The sequence below is a fragment of the Equus asinus genome, chromosome 6 (genome assembly GCF_041296235.1).
Source record: "Equus asinus isolate D_3611 breed Donkey chromosome 6, EquAss-T2T_v2, whole genome shotgun sequence".
NCBI lineage: Eukaryota > Metazoa > Chordata > Mammalia > Perissodactyla > Equidae > Equus > Equus asinus.
In genome coordinates this window covers 67,580,248-67,599,371 of record NC_091795.1, presented here as the reverse complement: position 1 = coordinate 67,599,371, position 19,124 = coordinate 67,580,248, and the positions used below count along the sequence as shown (strand labels likewise).

Here is a 19,124-nt window from a genome sequence, read left to right as displayed (position 1 = left end):
GTTTAACAATAACCATCATAAATCTAAGTCATTCAACATGACTTTTGACTCTGCTACAATCTGGCTGAATTGAGTAATATTTGCTTTTTAAATGTTATGTATATTTTTATCATTTTATTATCCATGAATTTAATAACCTCTTTTTAATCGTCCATCCTCAATAACGATCATTTCAGGTTTTTTTTTAATCTCTCTCTCATGTTTGATCATCCTAGCAGCAAAATTTTTTCACTGAAATATATTTGTCATATAACATTGTATGATTTTAAGGTGTACAACAGGTTAATTTGATACATTTATATATTGTAATGTGGTTGCCATTGTCATGATAATTAGCACCTCTATCACATTACATAATTATCTTTTCTTTTTAGTAATTGGAATCACTTAAGTTCTAGTCTCAGCAAGTTTGATGATTATAATACAATATTGTTGTCTATATTCACTACACTGTGCAGTAGGTCTCTAAGGCTTAGTTACTACTTATATTAACTTTGTATCCTTAAACAACATCTAGCAGCAATTTGTAAATCATTTTTATAAAACCCAGATAACTTTCCACTGTTTTCTGTAAAGACTGCACTACTAGTACCATGAAAAGCATCGTTTTGTTTGGCTAAATATTAGACACATAACATTTTTCTTTTAAGAATATCATGCCAATGTTCTGTATTGGTGTTTCCTTGTCTTTGTTGAATTACTATTAATTGTTTGATGCTTATTCACCCATTTTTTTCCTCCAACAATTAATTGTGTGCTTTTTTGTGTGTATACAAGTGACTTCCCTTTCTGGCCATAAATACCCTCTTTAGACAAAACTGACCTTCAAGATTGGTTGTACTTGATACAGAATTAACAAAATACTGTCTTTGAACTTAGTATATAAAATCCAGTTTCTACAAGTTCTTTCTCCAGCAGGAAGAATTTTGGTATAAAATGAAATATTAAATTTTCTGCCATGTTCATCCAAGATTTATAATCATTCGTTTGCAAGGGACTGTGTTTTAAGGAAATATTCTCCTGTTGTGAGAAGGGTATGATGGGCCATTTATCAGACCCAGGCTCCCACAAGCACAGTGAAACTCCCGAGTTTTCTGTTTCATCATTCTCTTCCCACAAGGCTAATTTTATCAATGTAATTTTCTTTGTGTCTCCTAGGCAGTCAAAAGCTGCATCTGTGGCTTCTAAGTTGTGAATTCGACATGATTAATTATTTTTACATTCTCATTGTTTTGACCACTAATTAAATCTTCAATAAGTAAATAATTTGTAAGGTCCTGTGTAAAAATTTTATATGGGATGGTCTAACAAAAGCCTACTTGCTTTTATTATCTCTGCAGTTTTTAAAGATTTAAGCAGATCACCCCTTTGACAATTTTCTGTTTCTTTTCAGCTTCTGAGTTTTACTCTCCTATTTTATATTTTTATCACAGTCTTGACTTGTATTCATTCTCAGCGATGAAAAGATTCATATAAAATGTGATTCTATTCACAATTTGCCTAAGCTGAATATATTTTATCAAAAATGTAAAAAAACAAAAAAAATAAAATTTTGTTCACACAGTTTAAATTTATGTTAATATTTTTAATATTCAAAATAACTTTTAAAATTGTGGCAAAATACAAATTATAATTAATGAATATAAAATTTAAATAATGGCGACATTTTAATTTGATTTTCTGAAAATATAATTTGATTATATTTAGCATTTTTATAGACTAAAACATCCTTTATAATATAATAAAGCATTACAATTCTAGCATCCAAAATCTATCTGGTTGCTTGCTAATACACAGAATGGGCGTATGCCTCACACATATTACATTCGGATGTACATATATACAAATCTAAGATTGATATGAATTGTTTAGTGTCACAAAATGTTCCTCAGTCACTGGATATTCGCAATTGTTGCAAATAACAATATCCTACTAATTCCTGAATGCCTCCAACAGCAGAAATTGAAAATTGAAGAGAAGCAAGAAAATGGATACTTAGCACTTCTGGAAACTTATATTTGGTAAGAATTGCTAGCATTTATGCTATGTGAGATGAATGTTTTCACAAGTTAGTCAGTTTTTTCCCTCCCTAAGGGCTCTGTCACCAAAGTCCTCCTTGTACTTCAAAGCAGCATCCTTCTCTGGTAGTGGTGGCAACACAGCCCCTACACCTTCCAAGGATATGCCATTAGGGAGAAATGGAGAAGCACTTGCTGGATCCTGAATGGTGTCAGAGAGTGAAAGTCTGCAGTTGCAGGTCACACCTGCAAGTACTGGGAGCCACACCCGACTGACATCTTTCTGTGTATTTGTAACATGCAGGACTCCAGTGGTCTCCACCTCCTCCACAAGAAAGGCACTTGCTACTGAGCCCCAGAGAGCCCCTATCTGAGCTTCATCCTGCCACACCCCACCACGGCATGCTTCAAGACACCCCTCGGGGAGTCTATGGAGCCACCCCCAAATCCTCCCCTATCCTGGGCCTGACTCCCTCCGCCCTGTTCACTTTGCCTGGAGAAGACTCACTCTTCGATATTCAAGAAATTGCCACTTTACCAAGGTTGTCCTCTGGCATTTCTGCCTAATGGCACTAGCCCAAGCAACACACCCAGGCGGATACCCAGACAGCTAACAATGTGACAACTCTTCAAACCAAATTTTTTTTTTTTAATATTTGAAAGCAATGTATAGCAGAGGGGGCTGGCTAATTGCTGGAACTCTATAGTCCTGCAGCCTGGGTGGGCGTTCCAGCTCTGACACAAGTCGTACGGCCTGAAGTCAAGTTACTTGTGCTTTCTGAACCTTAATTTTCTCCTCTGTAATACAGGAGTAATAATACCTTCCTCACAGCATTGTTGTGGGTCATAAATGCAATGACACATATAAAGTTCCTGGCACATAGTAAGCACTCCATAGCTACTCTTTTCATTATCTAACATTTGGCTACATGTTTAGGAACAACATTATTTTACATTAATAAAAACATTAAACCTCTTTCTTCAAGCTTAAGACATGATATACATCACAGGCAATTCTCCAAACCAAACAATTTATTGGGGGAGGACAGAGTGTATTAAGGCACTTTTAATTTGCATGACAAAGTCAGTCATTTGTAACTAGCAAATTTATTGGACCAGCTTGTCTCAGAACTGTAGCAACTGTAAAATTCAGCATCAAGCATCTGTCAACATCTAGACTCAGGGTTAAACGTGCCATGCAAATAAAATGTTATATTTGCATGTGTAGGAACCTGAGTGTGACATTGTGATTTATAATAAGAAATATGTATTTTGTCTTTGTCGTCATTCCTGACACAGAGCTCCTAAAACCCTTGGAACTTCCTAAATGATAAGACCAATAAAGCTGCTTTGATATTCATCACTAACCCCTTTCAACCACACCAGAGTTTATGTTAATAAGGCGACTTTTGGAAAGCAGCTAAGGATGGGGGCTGGCTGCCATGGGAACCAAACAAGTGATTGGAGCGTTAGAAACTTCACTCCCACCCTCTTAATCCCCAGGGAGAGAAGGGGGCTGGAGATTGAGTTCAATCACCAATGGTCAAATGATTTAATCAATCATGCCTATGTAATGAGGCCTCCATAAAAACCCAAAATGACACGGTTCGGAGAGCTTCTGGGTTGGTGAGCATGTAGAGATTGGGGAAGAGTGTTATGCTCAGAGAAGACATGGAAGCTCTGTATGTCTTCCCACATGCCTTGCCCTAGGCATCTCTTCCATCTGACTGTTCGTGACTTAAACTCTTTTATAATAACTGGTAATCTAATAAGTAGGATCTTTCTCTGAGTTCTGTGAGCCACTCTAGCAAATTAACCGAATCCAAGCAAGGGTTGGGACCAATAACTAGTCAGAAGTACAGGTGACAACCTGGACCTGCAATTGGTATCTGAAGTGGGGGAGTAGGAGGTAGTCCTGTAGGACTGAGCCCTTAACCTGTGAGATCTGACACTCTCTCCAGGTAGAGAGTGTCAGAATTGAGTTGAATGGTAAGACATCCAGCTGGTGCTGGAGAATTGGTGGTGTGGGGAAAAGGACCCACACATTGGAAATGACAGCAGAATTATACCAAGTTAACTGGCACCATATTTCTGATGTAGTCCACCAATGTCTGCATGACCTCTGTAGACTGGCGCTCAAACTGGCCTAGATGCCAGCTCCTCACCCTGCCTTGGTATCTGGTTTCTCTCACGGCCCCTGCCCTCTGCAGCCACTACCCACAACCATGGGGTTGGCATCAAACACATCAGCACCCTCCAAAATCCCATGCCCTTCTGGGACCTGTCACTAAACTCCTGTTTCTAGTGCCTCCAGTCTGGGTGTGGTGAGGCTGGTTGTTGTTTTTTCCAGACCTACTCTGAAACAACTGAAAACATATCCTTACAGGTTTGCCATATCAAAATACCTTAAACATACAGGAACACTCAAACTTGCCTCCATGACAAGGGAGCCTTATTCCCCCAGCAAGCCACGGGTCCCAGTGCTGGGATCTGTCTCCATAGGCCACCAAATAGGTCAGTCTCACCCATTTAGTGAAACAAAAACCAGTCAAGCCAGTTGTTTAGCATCATGTGGACCAGGTACAAATAAACTAGAAAACAGATGATGCCCCAAAAAACAAGAGGTTTCACGTTTGCATAAGCTGTGGGTCCTGTTCTGTGCCTGTCATCTGTGAGGGACTTGGACATGTTACAAGCTCTAGGTAGTCTGACCAGTTTCCCTCATCAAGATTATAATGATTTTCAACCAAAGAAGCCCTTCAAAGTCTTGAGAATGGTCACCCAATATGAAGAGATTCTTTCTGTGTGATGATCTGGGAAGAAATTATCAATTTCTTCATTTTGCCCCACATTTAGAGCCTAAAAGGAGATCTTTTGTTGGATATTTTATGATGAAAGGACACTAGGTAAAGAATGTTCTCCGATACGTTAACATGCAAACCCCAGACACCAGGAGCAGTATTGCACACAGTTTTCCCCGTGTTCCTCTAACTACTGAAGGAAGCCCTAATCCATATGGTCCTATTGTCCATCCATGGCCTTTGTCCATTGTTGGTCTCCTTTCTCCTTCTCTCTGTTCCCCTCACTTAGTACCAGACATCGCTCCTCCAAATGATAGACATGGGTTATAAATTTTCGTGTTGTTTCTTTGAAAAAGATTAAATTATATTTCTCCTTATTGTAAGTGTAAAAAAACAATTTGAGTACAACTTATCAATATTTCCTCCTGAATTGCTGTTCTTGTGTACTGTTTTTTTTAATAGGTTATCATGTTCCAAGAGGAAATACTGTCCACAATCATAAATTCACCTTAGGCTCAATTTACTCCTCCCATATTTATTTTAGAGGATTTTAAACAAGAGACATAACTTTCTGCCTGTTAATTTCCCTCCTTTTAAAAAAATTGTATTTAGTCCGAGTTTTGTCTTCTAAACCTCCATATTCTAAACACACATCCAACTGCCTACACTGAATATTACATGTACTCCCCCTCTCGTTTTTGAGTGTCTCCTTCAAAAAGAAAATCTTACCAAGACTATAAAATCATATGACCACAAGGTTTAAATCTAGTGATTTGGAACTAGCATAAAACTGCTATTCAAACAGACTGTACAGAGCGGGCCTCAATCTTCTCAGATTTACAGGGGTCAGATTCATGGTCACTTACAGACAGTCTCGAAGAGTCTCTCCTGCTCACACTCTCACTTGTTCTGAGTCCCTCTCACAGGCAGAGGCAGCAGGAATTTGCCTGCCTGGGAAGAAACGGAGAGCAGAGAAATTACTGAACCGGGAGAAGGAAATGGAAGGACAGCAAAAAGGGAGCTGTCCCCATCCGGCGAAGACCGATGTCTGGCCCAGGGTGAGAACCAGCTGAGGAAAGATGCCACCCCGCTATCTGCTCCACAGCCACAAATTCCACCACACATGCACAACCACGCCCAGACACACATGCCATACCCTACCTGTAGACACCACACTCGCCATACACACACCATGAACACACAACACACTCTCTGTTTACAGACACCGCACACACACTCCACCCACCACATGCACACACGCACCCTTACCCTGCCCATACACACTATACACAAACACCACGCATACACAACACACACCATATACAGATACCACACACACATTCCACCTACCACATACACACACACACACCCCATACCCTGCCTATACACACCACACTCACCACAAACACATCATGCACACATAACACACACACCATAAGCACTCACACAAAGAGTTAGCTGCGGACCCCTACTCCTTAGTTCCTATTTTTGAGCTTGGATATGGAAATTGCTGAGGAGGGAGTTGGGGGTGGCCAGTGAATAAGAAAACAGAAACATGCTTTGTATGGGGTCCCTTGGGAACTCACAAGATGTCTTTTTAGGCCTGGACTGGTTTTCTGTTGTGTGTGGGGAGGAAGAGCTGGGATGATGCCTGGGGATGCAGGCCTCAAGGAGGAAGTTCCTAGGGAGGGTAGAAACCAAGAAAGGGGAGTCGAGGGGGGAGGATGGCAAAGGGTGGAGAGCCAATGAGCAGACTCAGGACCCCAGGGTCGGAAGGATCTACGGGTTCTGCTCTGGACTGGGAGGCCCTTTACCTAAACTCAGAGAGCCACCCTGGACCCAAAGGAGATTCACTGCCTGGACTGGCCAGAGCTGACCACAACCGTGGGGTGGTGGAGGGGGGGCAGTGAAGGCTGAACCCTGTGCTCTGTGTGCAGGGGAGAAGGAGCTAGCTCAACCCCAGCCGGGCAGCCACCATCCCCCCTCTGCAGCCACAGCCACAAACATCCCACAAATGACCGTTTCAATGAGAGCTTTTTAACACTTGGGCTCTCAAACCTTAAGAAATTCTCCACCCTTCAATTTCTAAAAGTAAATCTCATTCTGGCATTTTATAGAAGGTCAAGAAGCTTGACACCTACATCAGAGACATGCAGCTTTTCTTCCCTCCTCTTCCTTTTGAAATCATATCCAAACCCCAGTGGTTTCACTGCCTGGGAGAATGCTGTGCCACACGCAACATCTGTAAGCAGTTAATTTTCCAAATGGGAGACGGTCACCACAGATGCAGACCTTTTAAAAATAAACATGAGAAAAATATTACTCCGGCAAAAAAGAAAGCCTAGAATCCATGTGAGTGGGTGGGAGGTGGCTGGTGCTAAGACAGGATCCAGTTTGCGTAGATCAAAGCCGCATCCTAGCCTGCTCGGCTGTGCAAAAGCAAGAGAATTGGAACCACAGAACTCCAGTGCAAAAGGGGACCTTTGGGGGGTATTCCAGCCTCGGTGCAGATGGGGAAATTAGGCACGGGGCAGGACATGAGAGCTTCTCTGTGTCAGGACAGAGACTCAGACCAAGAGTTTTTCACACTGTTATAAGCTCATTTTTATTTGAATATTTTAGCCTTTTCCTTTTTACGAAAATAAAAGGCTTCTGACTTTTAAGTATTGCCTTTAGCCCCTACTTGGGGCCCATTTGGGGTGGGAGGGGGACTCCTATTCTGCCCTCCTGAGAGTGGGTGCTCCCCCGCCTCCCCAACACACACCCCTCACCATGCCCTGCAGCTGGATGGTAAACAGTGAAAAGCCAGGACCCTGCAGTGGCTGAGGCAGGGGCGAGACAGACAAACTGACCGATGCCCAAGATGTGGAACTCCACTGGGGCAGCTGCTCTTTATCCACCTTACGGAATGAGGCGGCCGAGCTCAAGGGCCCCCTGCTCTGAGACTGAAGACAGCCGGCTCATCGTGACTAGCACAAGTTAGAGGGAGTTCGGGACAGGGCAGGCCGGAGATCCAGCTGCACCCACATCCTACCACAGTCTTCCTTCTCCTCCCCAACACAAATTTGGTGCCTCTGACCAGGAGTAAAACGAGGCTTGGAGTAAATCCCCAACAGGAGACTGGCACAGACTAGGCATTCAGTACATTGCAGTTCTTTAGGGTTAGAGTGGAATGGAGGATATTTGAAAGACAAACGATACATTTAAAGAAATATATTGCTCCATACCAGGTGAACCCCTGGACAGTGCTAACTTGTCACGCTATGAAATCCCATCAAAGCCTTATTGTTAATCTATCTCAGCCCTACAGGATGGTTTTCTGCAGCGAGGTTTACAAAAACAAAGCTGAGTTCTGCCAAAAGAAAAAGGGAAGGGAATCGATGAAAGAAGAGGATAGAAGGAAAGAACTGTGGGCAGGTGAGCATAAGGAGTGGGGGCCCCAGGGAGAGAAGGTTCCCATCTGGGGAAGAAGTGGAAAAGCATGGAGGTGGGCACAGTGGAGGAGATCCCAGAGATGGTGGCCACCAGGGGGCGCTGCTGCCCCATTAACAGCCCTGGGGCAGGCAGAGACTCAACGGGAAAAAGGTTCTCAGAACCTCAAGTGGGCTTCACTCCCTCCCTCATGCCCTCTAACTCCCAGACTCTTCCTTAAGGCTTAAGAGCTCCTCTCTTGGGCCCCTAGTGGTTGTATCAGAGGACACCAGAGGGACCCTCCCCTGTGAACCTCTTCCTGAGAGTGACAACAGTAGCCTGGCCAGGCAGCCATGGGCATGCTGGAGGCACTGGGGGAAGTGAAGAAGCCCCCAAAATTTGCAGCCCAACTCTGTTCCCCATGTTTGAAGCCAGGTGCTGTGTGGGTGGGGGAGGAAGGCACCTCTGACTGCAGGTTGCTGATGGGGTTGGCACAGGCAGAGGACCTGGCTGATTGCCAGGGTCCTCTTTGCATGCTCCAAAGTTCTGTATTCCCCAGCACATCCAGGAGGGAAGTGCTCACCCTGGCTCTCCTTATCAAATGGGAAACTCTGAGAGAACTGAAAAGGTAAGCCAGAGCATCAGGTGTCCACCCACAGTGAACCCCAGAGGAGAGGCAGAGGGACACACTGTGGCCAGCCGTTGCTGGGATTTACACTTAAGAGCACAGAATCTGAGCCCGGGCATTGCATGCTCCTAGGGCCATTTGCAGCAACCCCTGTTCCCCTCTGTCTGAGGCCCAGCACCTGTTGTCTAGAATCAGCACTTATTCGCCTCTGGGCAGACATCCTGACAAATTCTATACCCTCCTTGGCTTCTCCGTTTTCAGTTCTGCTCCTCAGACACCAAAAGCTCTCATCTCTACAACCTTCCTCATATTACCTTTTCCAAGATTATGGCTTAGCAGATATTAGTTACAGTTCAGGTCCATTGATGTCTCTTGAGAAGATTTTAGGGAGACCTGGCCCTCCCAAGTCTAAATCACATCTCAAGATGGTTCCTCCACAAACTCAGACATTCTTGCAAAAGGCATTTGTTGATCTGCCCTTGCTTTTCTAGGGGCATGAAAGAGGCAGGCTTAAAGAACCAAGTGTGTTGGGACTCTGTGTTAATTGTTCTAGGCTCTGAGTCCACTCTTGTGACAGTGCTGAGCCACACAAGACAAACTCAGGTGTGGTTCTTGCAGGCGACAACTAACGGTCTGGCCCCACTGAGACAATCGGAAACACCAGCAGAGTCCAGGCACGGGTGGAACCCTGAGCTGTCCCATGGGATCTCGTCCAGCAGGCTGCTGCACCTTGGGGAGGCCCCCAGCCTCAAACCAAGGCTCAAGTAAGAGACGCATGGTCTGGATCACTAGACAAGACTATGGTCAGATCGTGGATTTGGGAATCACTGCCGACGCCACTGGGGGATGGGGATGTAATGGGGAAATTCTGGAAGTTGAGGGCTGCCCAGCAGTCGGGCTGCCTCTGACACACCCAATCCTCATTTGGATTTGAGCAAAGGAGACTTGAGAGCAGGAGGAAGGCACCCAGGAGCCTGTGAGTCGTGCCTAAGCCTCTAGATCCCACATCTGAAGAACACGAGTTACTTCAGCTTTGAGCAGTGGTAGCACCGTCGCCTCTGAGGTTTAACCAAGGCACGATTGTTACTGATTGAAAACATGAGACCGAATTCCAGCCCTCTCCTCTCTCCAGTGGCAGACTGAGGCTCCACATCCATTTCCTGCCTTGGTCAGAATTGGCTGCAGAATGGGACATGCCTGCCGGTGGCTCCAGCTGAGAGAGGCTGAGGAGGATAAAGGCAGAGACAGAGGGGGATGCTGAGGGGAATGAAGCATGGACCTGAAGAGATGATGCCCCCTCCCATGCCATCCTGGTCCTCCCAGAACCCCAGGCACATGCTGAGGGAGGGTGTAGGAGGTCACTGGTATAAGTCCATCTTGTGGCAGAGAAGCTATGATGCCGTGGTACTCCAGGGACAGCCTGGCTACCCAGCTACTTCCCACAGGAAGACAGGCTGTCCTTTCACAACCACTTTCCCCCAGCCCTGAAGATGGTCAGCCCTACCGCTCAGAGAAAATCAAAGATACACAGGGTTTCATTAGAGGGATCCTAGCACGTGTCAGGTTTAACCAAAGCCCCTATATTTTATAATCAGGGTTCAGAGAGGTTAAGCAACCTCACAGAGCTAGATCTAGTCTGCAACTCTTCACTCTTGACTCCTAACTGAGTGCTCCTTTTCTGACACCAGAATTTTCCAGAAAGTCCTTGAAAGAGGTCAAGAAATAAGCAGCTCTGATAAAATTATCAAAAATTAGTATCAAAGTTCTGATAGGTGAGTAGCCAATGTGGCTGATTTCAAATAAACACCCCACCCCATCATTTCATTCAGCCTAGTCCTGGAGGTCCTGCCTCACAGAGAACCATTGCCCACACATTGCTGTTTCAATCCCCTCCTCCAGGAAATGAAGCCACATCCCTCCCTCAGAGGGACGCCTTGAGGTGGCCACGGTAAGACATACATGCAGTAGTGTCTCACCAATCCTGAAATCACTTCTCCAGCTTACAATCAAGAACAAGCCTGTAGAAAAGGCCCCCAAACAGCCCATGTAGACATCACAAAGTCTGGTCCAAAGTTCATGCCACTTGCTCACTGAAAAGCCCCTACGACTCATTCAGATTCTTTTAACTCTTGTTTCACAAATAGTTCTAACAGGCTGACCTTCCAGGTTTTTGTTTCTTTTGTTTTTGTTATTATTATTACACTTTTTTTTTTTAACCCATGGAATATTAGTAGCCGCAAACAAATCAGAAAACCGTGCTGACCTGCTGGTGATAGATGTACTGAGAAGTGCAAAAGTGATCATTAAAGTAGGACATGGGGTAGTAAAAACCACACAAATAGGAGTCCCCAGAGCATTGAAACCTGGAATCATTCAGTAGAGGACTAAATGGCCATGTACGTTTCAATAGACCTGAAGGTATTACCGTGTGCCTGAATTATCAAAAAAAAAAAAGGTCTTCCACCCATCTTTTGATTCCAAGAATCATGTCCTAGCCTCATCCAGTTCAAAGGATTTTTACTTCCATAAGTCCATATGTTGTTTTCAACATTAAGAATGAGACTCCCGTGCTTGGGAACCAGGCCCCTGTGTTAACACTTGCTCTTCAGACACACTTACATGCAACAGACAGATACACTCAGCATTCCCACCCCTTTAACAGATAAGAATATGACTGTATGTTAGCGTGAGGATTCTTCAGAGATGGTGCACAGAAACAGTGCACGCAGGATATTGGAGGAATGTCTCAAACCCTTGAGAACAAACAGTTTCCAAGCTCCCATAAGCAGTTTGGAAGCTTCTATTTATCTACAAATAACCGACATACTCCAGATAATCTTTCTTCCTTGTTTATTAAACGAGGCCCCAAGAGCCCCTCTAGGCCACTGTTGAGTGATTGGATGAATGGATGGATGGGGGATAAATAAATAAACCTGATGACGTAGCTGGAGTTATTTGAAAATAACAAATCACCTTTCTTTAAATACAGCCCGAGGCAGACTTTCACTGATTCACAATTTCTCCTAATGAAGCTGCGTCAGTAAGACCTGACTGTATTCATATTTATATGTTTTGGATCATTTTTGCTGCTTATAGTCTAGGATGACATCCAACATTTATACAAAAAGTCAAGAATCCATCCATTTAGAAGTGTCTAAGTATCCAGACGGCTGGCATCAATAGATAGAAGCATTGTGTATCCATTCATTCGACCAATATTTATTAAGTGTCTGCTCCATGCCCGGCTTTCACCTAAGCCCTGAAAACCCCAAACTGAGTAAGACTGATTATTCAGTCAACTTCACAAAACCACATCATCTTGAAGCAGAAGGAAGAAAGCGACGGTGCGTGTAACCTGCTCCGTGCCTAGTGCTGTTTTAGGCACCTTCATATGATACCACTTTTAGTTTCATGACAACCCTCAAAAGTAGGTATAACCCTTAAACAGATGAAGAAACTGAAACTCAGAGAGGTCAGTAACTTGTTCAAGCCACACAACTAGCAAGGGTCAGAGAGAGAACTGCATCCTATTACTCTGAGCCCAAGGGAAGAGCCTGTGAGGGGAGGCACAGAGCAGACTTGACTGACTCTTCTGCCCTTTGCTGCATCCTCTGAGGAAAATGACAAGCTCTTCTGAGCCTCAGTTTCTTCATCTATCTCATGGGACCACAATACCTCTCTCAGAAGTCAGTTATAAGAATCAAAGGAAATAAAATATTGTGGAGCCTCCTGGCTTTGGATTCAACACACATTAGATACTTGGCAAATGTTTATCACATGGGTGGGTACAGTCTCCTTGCCCACTCTCACCTCCCACCCCTGGAGGTCCTCTATGCCAGCGTCCACTGACAGTGAGCATCCCCAAACACTCCCAGCAGCAGGCAGCTCACAACTTCCTGAAGCGCTCTGTTCTGGACTTGGAAGACCTCACTCACTCAGCATCCCCATATGCCCAGACCACTCAAGTGTGTAGAGGACAGGAGAAGACGACACAGGCCTCCCCAGGAGGTGACAGTTTGGCTCTGGAGACAAGGCCTGTCCACAGGAAGTATCAGTCAACTCTCCAAGATGTATCATCTTCATGAACAAGAATGGGAGGCAGTGGAGGCGTGGCAGACTCTCCCTTCCTCCCTCAGCCTCAACTCTCTCCATCCCAAGGAGCTCAGCTGGCCCTCATGCCAAACTCATCGGACACGCGTGGCCAGGCCTCCCCCTGGATCCCGATGCTCACAGAACTGACTCTTTGTTTGCCCATCTCCCTCTCCCGCCTACTCAGTCCCCTTTTGATCCATTGTCCCATGTGACACCTAAGCCAGCCAGGTGTCTCCCGGTCTCGTGAGAGACTAGTCTTGCTCTAACGTTTTAAATCTAAACTACCGTGAAAAAAATAATAATGATTAAAAGGACAGTTTTGTAACTATGTGAAACCAAAGTCGGAGGGAGCAAAGTGCCCTACGTTCCAGCGCTCTAATTGGCTGTCCCTGAAGTGTAGGTGTTAAAAGTTCAAGCTCTTAAGTCTGGCCTTTTGGATTATAGTCCAGCTTGACTGCTTCTGACTTGTCAACCTGGACAAGTTAGTGAGCCTCATTAAGGGTTGATTTTCTCATCTGTAAAATAGTTCCTCCCTTAAAGGCTTGTAGTAAAGAACAGAGGTCAGCAAACTATGGCCCATGGGCCAAATCTGGCTTGCTGCCTTGTTTTTATAAACGCCTGTGAGCTAAGAATGGCTTTTACATTTTAAATGGTTGGAAAAAATCAAAAGAAGAATATTTTGTGACATGAGAACCATATGAAATTCAAATTTCAGTGTCCATAAATAAAGTTTTATTGGAACATAGCCATGAACATTGGTTTACATATTGCCTATGTCTGCTTTTCTGCTACAACACCAAAATTGAATAGTTGCCACAGAGACGTTATAGCCCACAAGCCTTCAATATTTACTATCTGGCTCTTTACAAAAAATGCTCGCCAATCCCTGGTAGAGAAAATTAAAGAACGCTTGGAAATGCCTGCCACAGAAAATACCCAAAAAATGTCAGCAATCATTTTCTCTTATTACCATCTAGCTCCCATTTGCTTTTGGAGATACATTCCCAAGTAATTACAAAGGTTTTCTAAATTACTTTTTAAATCACTGCATAATATACGTTCCCCTGTAGAATATATGGTTGTATCTAGCTAGTTCTAACTGGCATTATCCACAGAACGCATTGCCCTGACTTCACAGAAAGACAATGGGAGCGAGGTCCCATCCTCTCAGATGTCATCCTCCGGACTTCGCCTTACTGGAACACACAGTGGAAGGACCTGGAATGCAAGCAAATAATAACAAAGTCTCCAGATTTCCTTGTATCACAGAACATTCAAGGATAAAGGGCCAAACCCTCCTCAGGGTGAGAAACCATCTGAGCCAAACCCCCCTGTTTTACAGATGAGGAATCTGGAGTGGATGAAGTTAAGGGACTTAGCCAAGAGCACCTGGCCTCTATTGACCAACCCCCCATCTTGGTGTGTCTCCTGCATGTGCTGTTCTCACTAGCCTTCCTGATGCGCACACTTCCTTTCCCTTTGATGTTAAATTATTGGCTCAAATGACGTGTCCCAACTATCATGTGATGTGACCTTGAAAAACCATTTATGTGCAGGTCCGAGTTTATTAGATGTTAATAACCTTGAAAGCAAATCAAATCCATTTTTTTAAATTGAGGTATAATTGACATATAACATTATATTGGTTTCAGGTGTACAACATTCTGATTCAATATGTGTATATATTGTAAAACGATGACCACAGTAAGTCTAGTTAAGCTCACTCCCCATACGTGGTTATAAACATTTTTTTTCCTGTGATGAGAACTTTTATGATTTAGTCTCTCAGCATCTTTCAAATATGCAATACAATATTATCAACTATAGCGCCATGCTGTACATTACATCCCCCTGACATATATTTTATAACTGGAAGTTTGTGCCTTTTGAATCCCTTCACCCATTTCACTAACCCCTCAACCCCCTCAAAGCCATTTTTAAAACAAAAGAGCATCTACTCTGCCCCAACGTCCATTCCCGAGTAAATACAGGCTCTTTAATGTCCCTAATCAAGATCTGCCCATGTTTAGCCAACCTCCTCAGAGGCTCCTGGCACCAGCCTCAGGCAACCGCCTGTGGAGGCTCCCTCAAACAGGTGAGAAAAACGAGAAGGCCCTGCCCGGAGCGGTGGGTCTCAGCCCTCACAGCCTGCCCTTCATACAGCAGGACAGAAAAGGCATTCACTTCCCTCCTCCATGTCATGATACCAACCGAAATTACCTTTAAATGAGGAAGAAAGTCATTATTTAATCAATAGGATTGCGTCAATTGAGGAAAATTTGTCTCCAGTGTAAACAAGCGGAACGTCTTTGCGCTCTATGAAAACAAGGTTAAATTACTTGCAGATCCGGGCGACGGGAGAGATGTAGGAAGTGAACCTGAAGCCTGACACATTCAAGGTCTGGGAACCGAAAATAATGGTAATTGTTCTGATTTTTCCAGCTGAATCCAGCACAGAGATGGGCACGCCTCCTTGCAGAACCGAGGATTCTCGGGCCTTACTCTTTGTTTATGAGAAGGAGGAAGGAGAAGAATCAAAGAGAGAGAGAGCCACAAACAAATGTTAAAGGGAAGCTAGGCTGGCGGGTCCCTCCCAGGCTGGCCACGGTCAGGACCCGCAGGGGGCTAATGTTGGGGACAGGGAGTGGTATTAAAATGAGGAATGATCAGGTGTCAGAAGTCCAGTGCTTCCCGCTCACAGCCTTTCTTTCGCTCCAGCAGTTCCATTCAGCAGATCATATTGAGAATAAATTACTACACTGGTAGCTAACGTGTGTGGAGTCTCCACTCTGTGCCAGGAGTGCTGAGCACGGTGTGCACTGTGCTATTCAATGTTCAGCCACAACAGCCTGTGAAGGTAGCTCACACGGACAGGCCCATTTCACAGAGGAGAAAGGAGGCAGTCAAGTCTGGAGAATGGCGGGCAGTTCCACCTGGTTCTGAGGCCCATCAGCCTAACTGCCCAGTCTCAGGGCCCCATCCGTGAGCTGGGTGCTCCTCCCTGTGCTGCCACAGGGGTCAATACAAGCGAGACCTGCCCTCTGGACGTGCCCACAGCCACAGGGAGAGGGGGGCAGAGCACTTACTCTTGTTTAGGGAGGGGCTCAGCTTGTCCGGGGACCTTGGCTGAGCAGCCTTCGTGCCTGCTTCTCTCCCCGTCCCCCTTCCCCATCCACGTTGACTCCTTTGGACACCTGAGAGGGAGCCTCCAGGCAGTGAATGTGATTTCTGTCACGGCTATAAAGGCAGATGGGTCTAAAGTCTAGGGTCTAAGCTCTCTGCTTCCTGACGGAACTTCTTGGCGAGAATCTGTCCTCTGGGTTCTTTTCACCTACTCAGGAGACTATGCCAGCAGCAGAGTGAAAGTCACCGAAACGCTCCCTTCAGGACACAGGGAACCGTAACCAAACAAGTTTTAGTTCTGAACTCTTTCAAAGCCAGATTCCATCACTTTTGTGGCACATTCCAGCTAAGGTCCATTCCCCATCTCGTCTCCTCCTCTGCTCCAACCCACCCCTCACCCAGCTCCAATTCTGAAGTGTCTGGATGCGTGGTTTATAACTGACAGTCCTTCTACGACCATATCCCTTACATGTCCATCAAGAAAATACAGTCACCACATGCCTAGGCCCTGGGTCACTCACCCCAGCAGGGATGTGACATGGGCTAGGTAAAGGGGCCTCCCAACCTCCTCCGGGAGAGGCTGTGGCCTGCTGGCCCAGTCGTGTGATGTGGCAGCCTGGCCAAGAGAGTAAGAGGCTGGCCTGCTGAGAAGAATTTCACATTTACAAAAGAGAAAAGTGAAATGAAACGTATTTGACCCGGGAAGAAATAGAAGACCGCTCAAGTTGCCAAAGTGACAAATTAGACAGGGAGGCAGAGCAAATGTGAACTCCTGGGGAGCCAGTCAGAAGGAGCCCAGACGGAACAGACTAGGCCGGGAGTGAAGGGAGGATGGAGACGGGAGATTCATCCGAATCCGGGCGAGAGACCAATGAGAACGCTCCCCAGAGCTAGACACAGTCCGCCCTTTGTGCCGGTATTTATCTAACTCGTCAATTTTATAGCCACATTACCTTCCGAGGCGGCAGGAAAGCAGATATTGGTGCCGTCAGGAGGCCTGGCTGTGGTTTGCGGGGCATAATGACAGATGCCAAATACAAAGAGGAGGGGAGAGGGCAGTTGGGAGACCACAAAAGAGCCTTTATAATTATGCCTCTGCCTCCCCCGGGAGTCCGCCCGCCTGCTGCGCGGCGGAGGTGCCCGGCCGGCTTCGGGGGTGCTGTCTTCCCCGGATGTGCGGGACAGCTGCCCAGCACGCGTCTATTAATAACCGTGCAGGGACTTGAAGGGACCTATTACGTCGCCGCCTCTCTTCTCCAGGCTAAATAGCGGCAATCCCTTTAACCTTTCTTCATGGGCCTGATTTTCCATCCCTTTAATCATCCCTGTCACTTTCTGCTGGATGGGCTCCACTCTCACCACATCCCTCCCCCGGGGGGAGACTCAGCCAGCTTGAACAGCGGGCCTGCGAGCTGCTCCGTTCCCGCCGTGCTGCTGCTCCGCGCGGGGCTGCGCTGCCTCCGCGGGGCCCGGCAGCCCCCCAAGGCTGAGTGATTGCGATTTATGACCCACTTGGAGCTCTTCCTTCCTCCCACTTGGATGTTCCCCGTGACCAGAAAGTCACTAAAATCCAGAGTCTCCTCTGAGCTGCTTCTCACCGTTTTTCTTCCCCTCCATTTTCACTACCCCACCCACACCAGGGTCCAGAGCCCAGCCTATCAGGTGGACCCTGAGAACAGGCCCCCAGCCAGCTTTGCTGGGGCCAGCTTACCCCTGCAAAACACTTAAAAGCGAGCTTTGAGAATAATTTTTTTAAATCCAATGTCTTTTTTTTTTTGAGAAGATTCACCCTTATCCAAGAAGATTCACATCTGTGCCAATCTTCCTCTCTTTTGTATGTGGGCCACCGCCACAGCATGGCCTGTGACAAGCATTAGAGGTTGACCCCAGGATCCAAACCCAGGCCTCAGAAGGAGCCTGCAGAACTCAACCAGTAGGCTACAGGGCTGGCCTCTCAAATGTGGTTTCTATCACCTCCTGCCCATATGTAAGAGCCCTTAGTAGCTCCCTGGTGCTTTATGTTATAGCAAATGTCAACACTCTCCACATTCTGGGTCCAGAGTGCTCTTTCCCAGCTCCTCTCTGCTTATGTCCAGATCCTCATTAAAAAAGCTTTCTCTAATCTCTTTCTCACTCTGTCCACACCTTTACCAGCCACCCATCCCCACACCATTTGTTAGATTCTGTCTTGGGTGTATTGATATACATATATGGGTTACAGTTCTTTGACAGCAAACAGCAGAAACCAACTCTGACCGGTTTAAGGAACAGGAAGGGACAGGTTGGAAATGAAAGGCATGGTTTGCAGAATTAGAAGAAAAGCTGAGGCACAAGCCTAGGAAAGGACAGAACAGCACTGCTCTGAAGGTCTTTCTAGGATGTTGCCATCAGATGACCAGCTCTGACTGTCTTCCAGCCCTATTTATCTTTGCTTAAGATTCAGAGTTTCAGGACCTAGACTCTAGACAAGCTCTGTGACCAGGGGGAGCCCTGTGATTGCCCCTCCCCCCAGAACCACACAGGGTAAGGGAGAGTTGCCAGATTTAGCAAATGAAAATACAAGATATCCCGCTAGATTTGAAGTTCAGATAAACAATGCATAATTGTTAGTATAAAGCTATCCCGTGCAGTATTTCCTGGATGCGTCTTCCCATTCCTGCCCCAGCCACACTCCGCAGCTCCTAGGTGGGAGGCCTTCCTTCAGGCCTGTGCCTCTGTCCCCTCTCACTGCCACAATACCCTGCTCTCCCTCCCACCTAACACATTTCTTCAGTCCATCCTCAGGGTGGCTGTGGATTTTATTTCTTTCTCTTTAATTTTAATAACCCAGCTTAGATCACCTCAAAACCATACATTCACAGACACCAATAAAAAGACTCATGTGCCCTTTGGCAATCACTTATTATTTATTTCCTCTTTACCTCTAGTGAGGAAAACACAACTTTCTTGGCCTCCTTACTTTTTCCCAATACTCCGAAAACAGTCCTAATGCTATTTAGCATTCGTATAATTCTTTACAGCTTAACAGGCCTTTCCACGTTCATTATTGTA

General features: G+C 45.6%; 1 long non-coding RNA gene and 1 pseudogene across 3 annotated transcripts in view; one reads left to right on the top strand and one right to left on the bottom strand.

Annotated features, from left to right (window-relative positions):
• The window catches only part of LOC123286325 (uncharacterized), a 44,884-nt gene that overhangs the window by 3,775 nt on the left and 21,985 nt on the right, over positions 1 to 19,124 (bottom strand). For all 3 annotated transcript variants that reach the window (XR_006528619.2, XR_006528620.2, XR_011504079.1), the window contains exons 2-3: positions 6,961 to 7,111; positions 5,686 to 5,770 (exon numbers count right to left, since the gene is read on the bottom strand). This is a non-coding gene — a long non-coding RNA (uncharacterized lncRNA). The remainder of the gene's footprint in view (positions 1 to 5,685; positions 5,771 to 6,960; positions 7,112 to 19,124) is intronic.
• On the top strand, positions 9,888 to 9,971 carry LOC139045616 (U4 spliceosomal RNA; annotated as a pseudogene).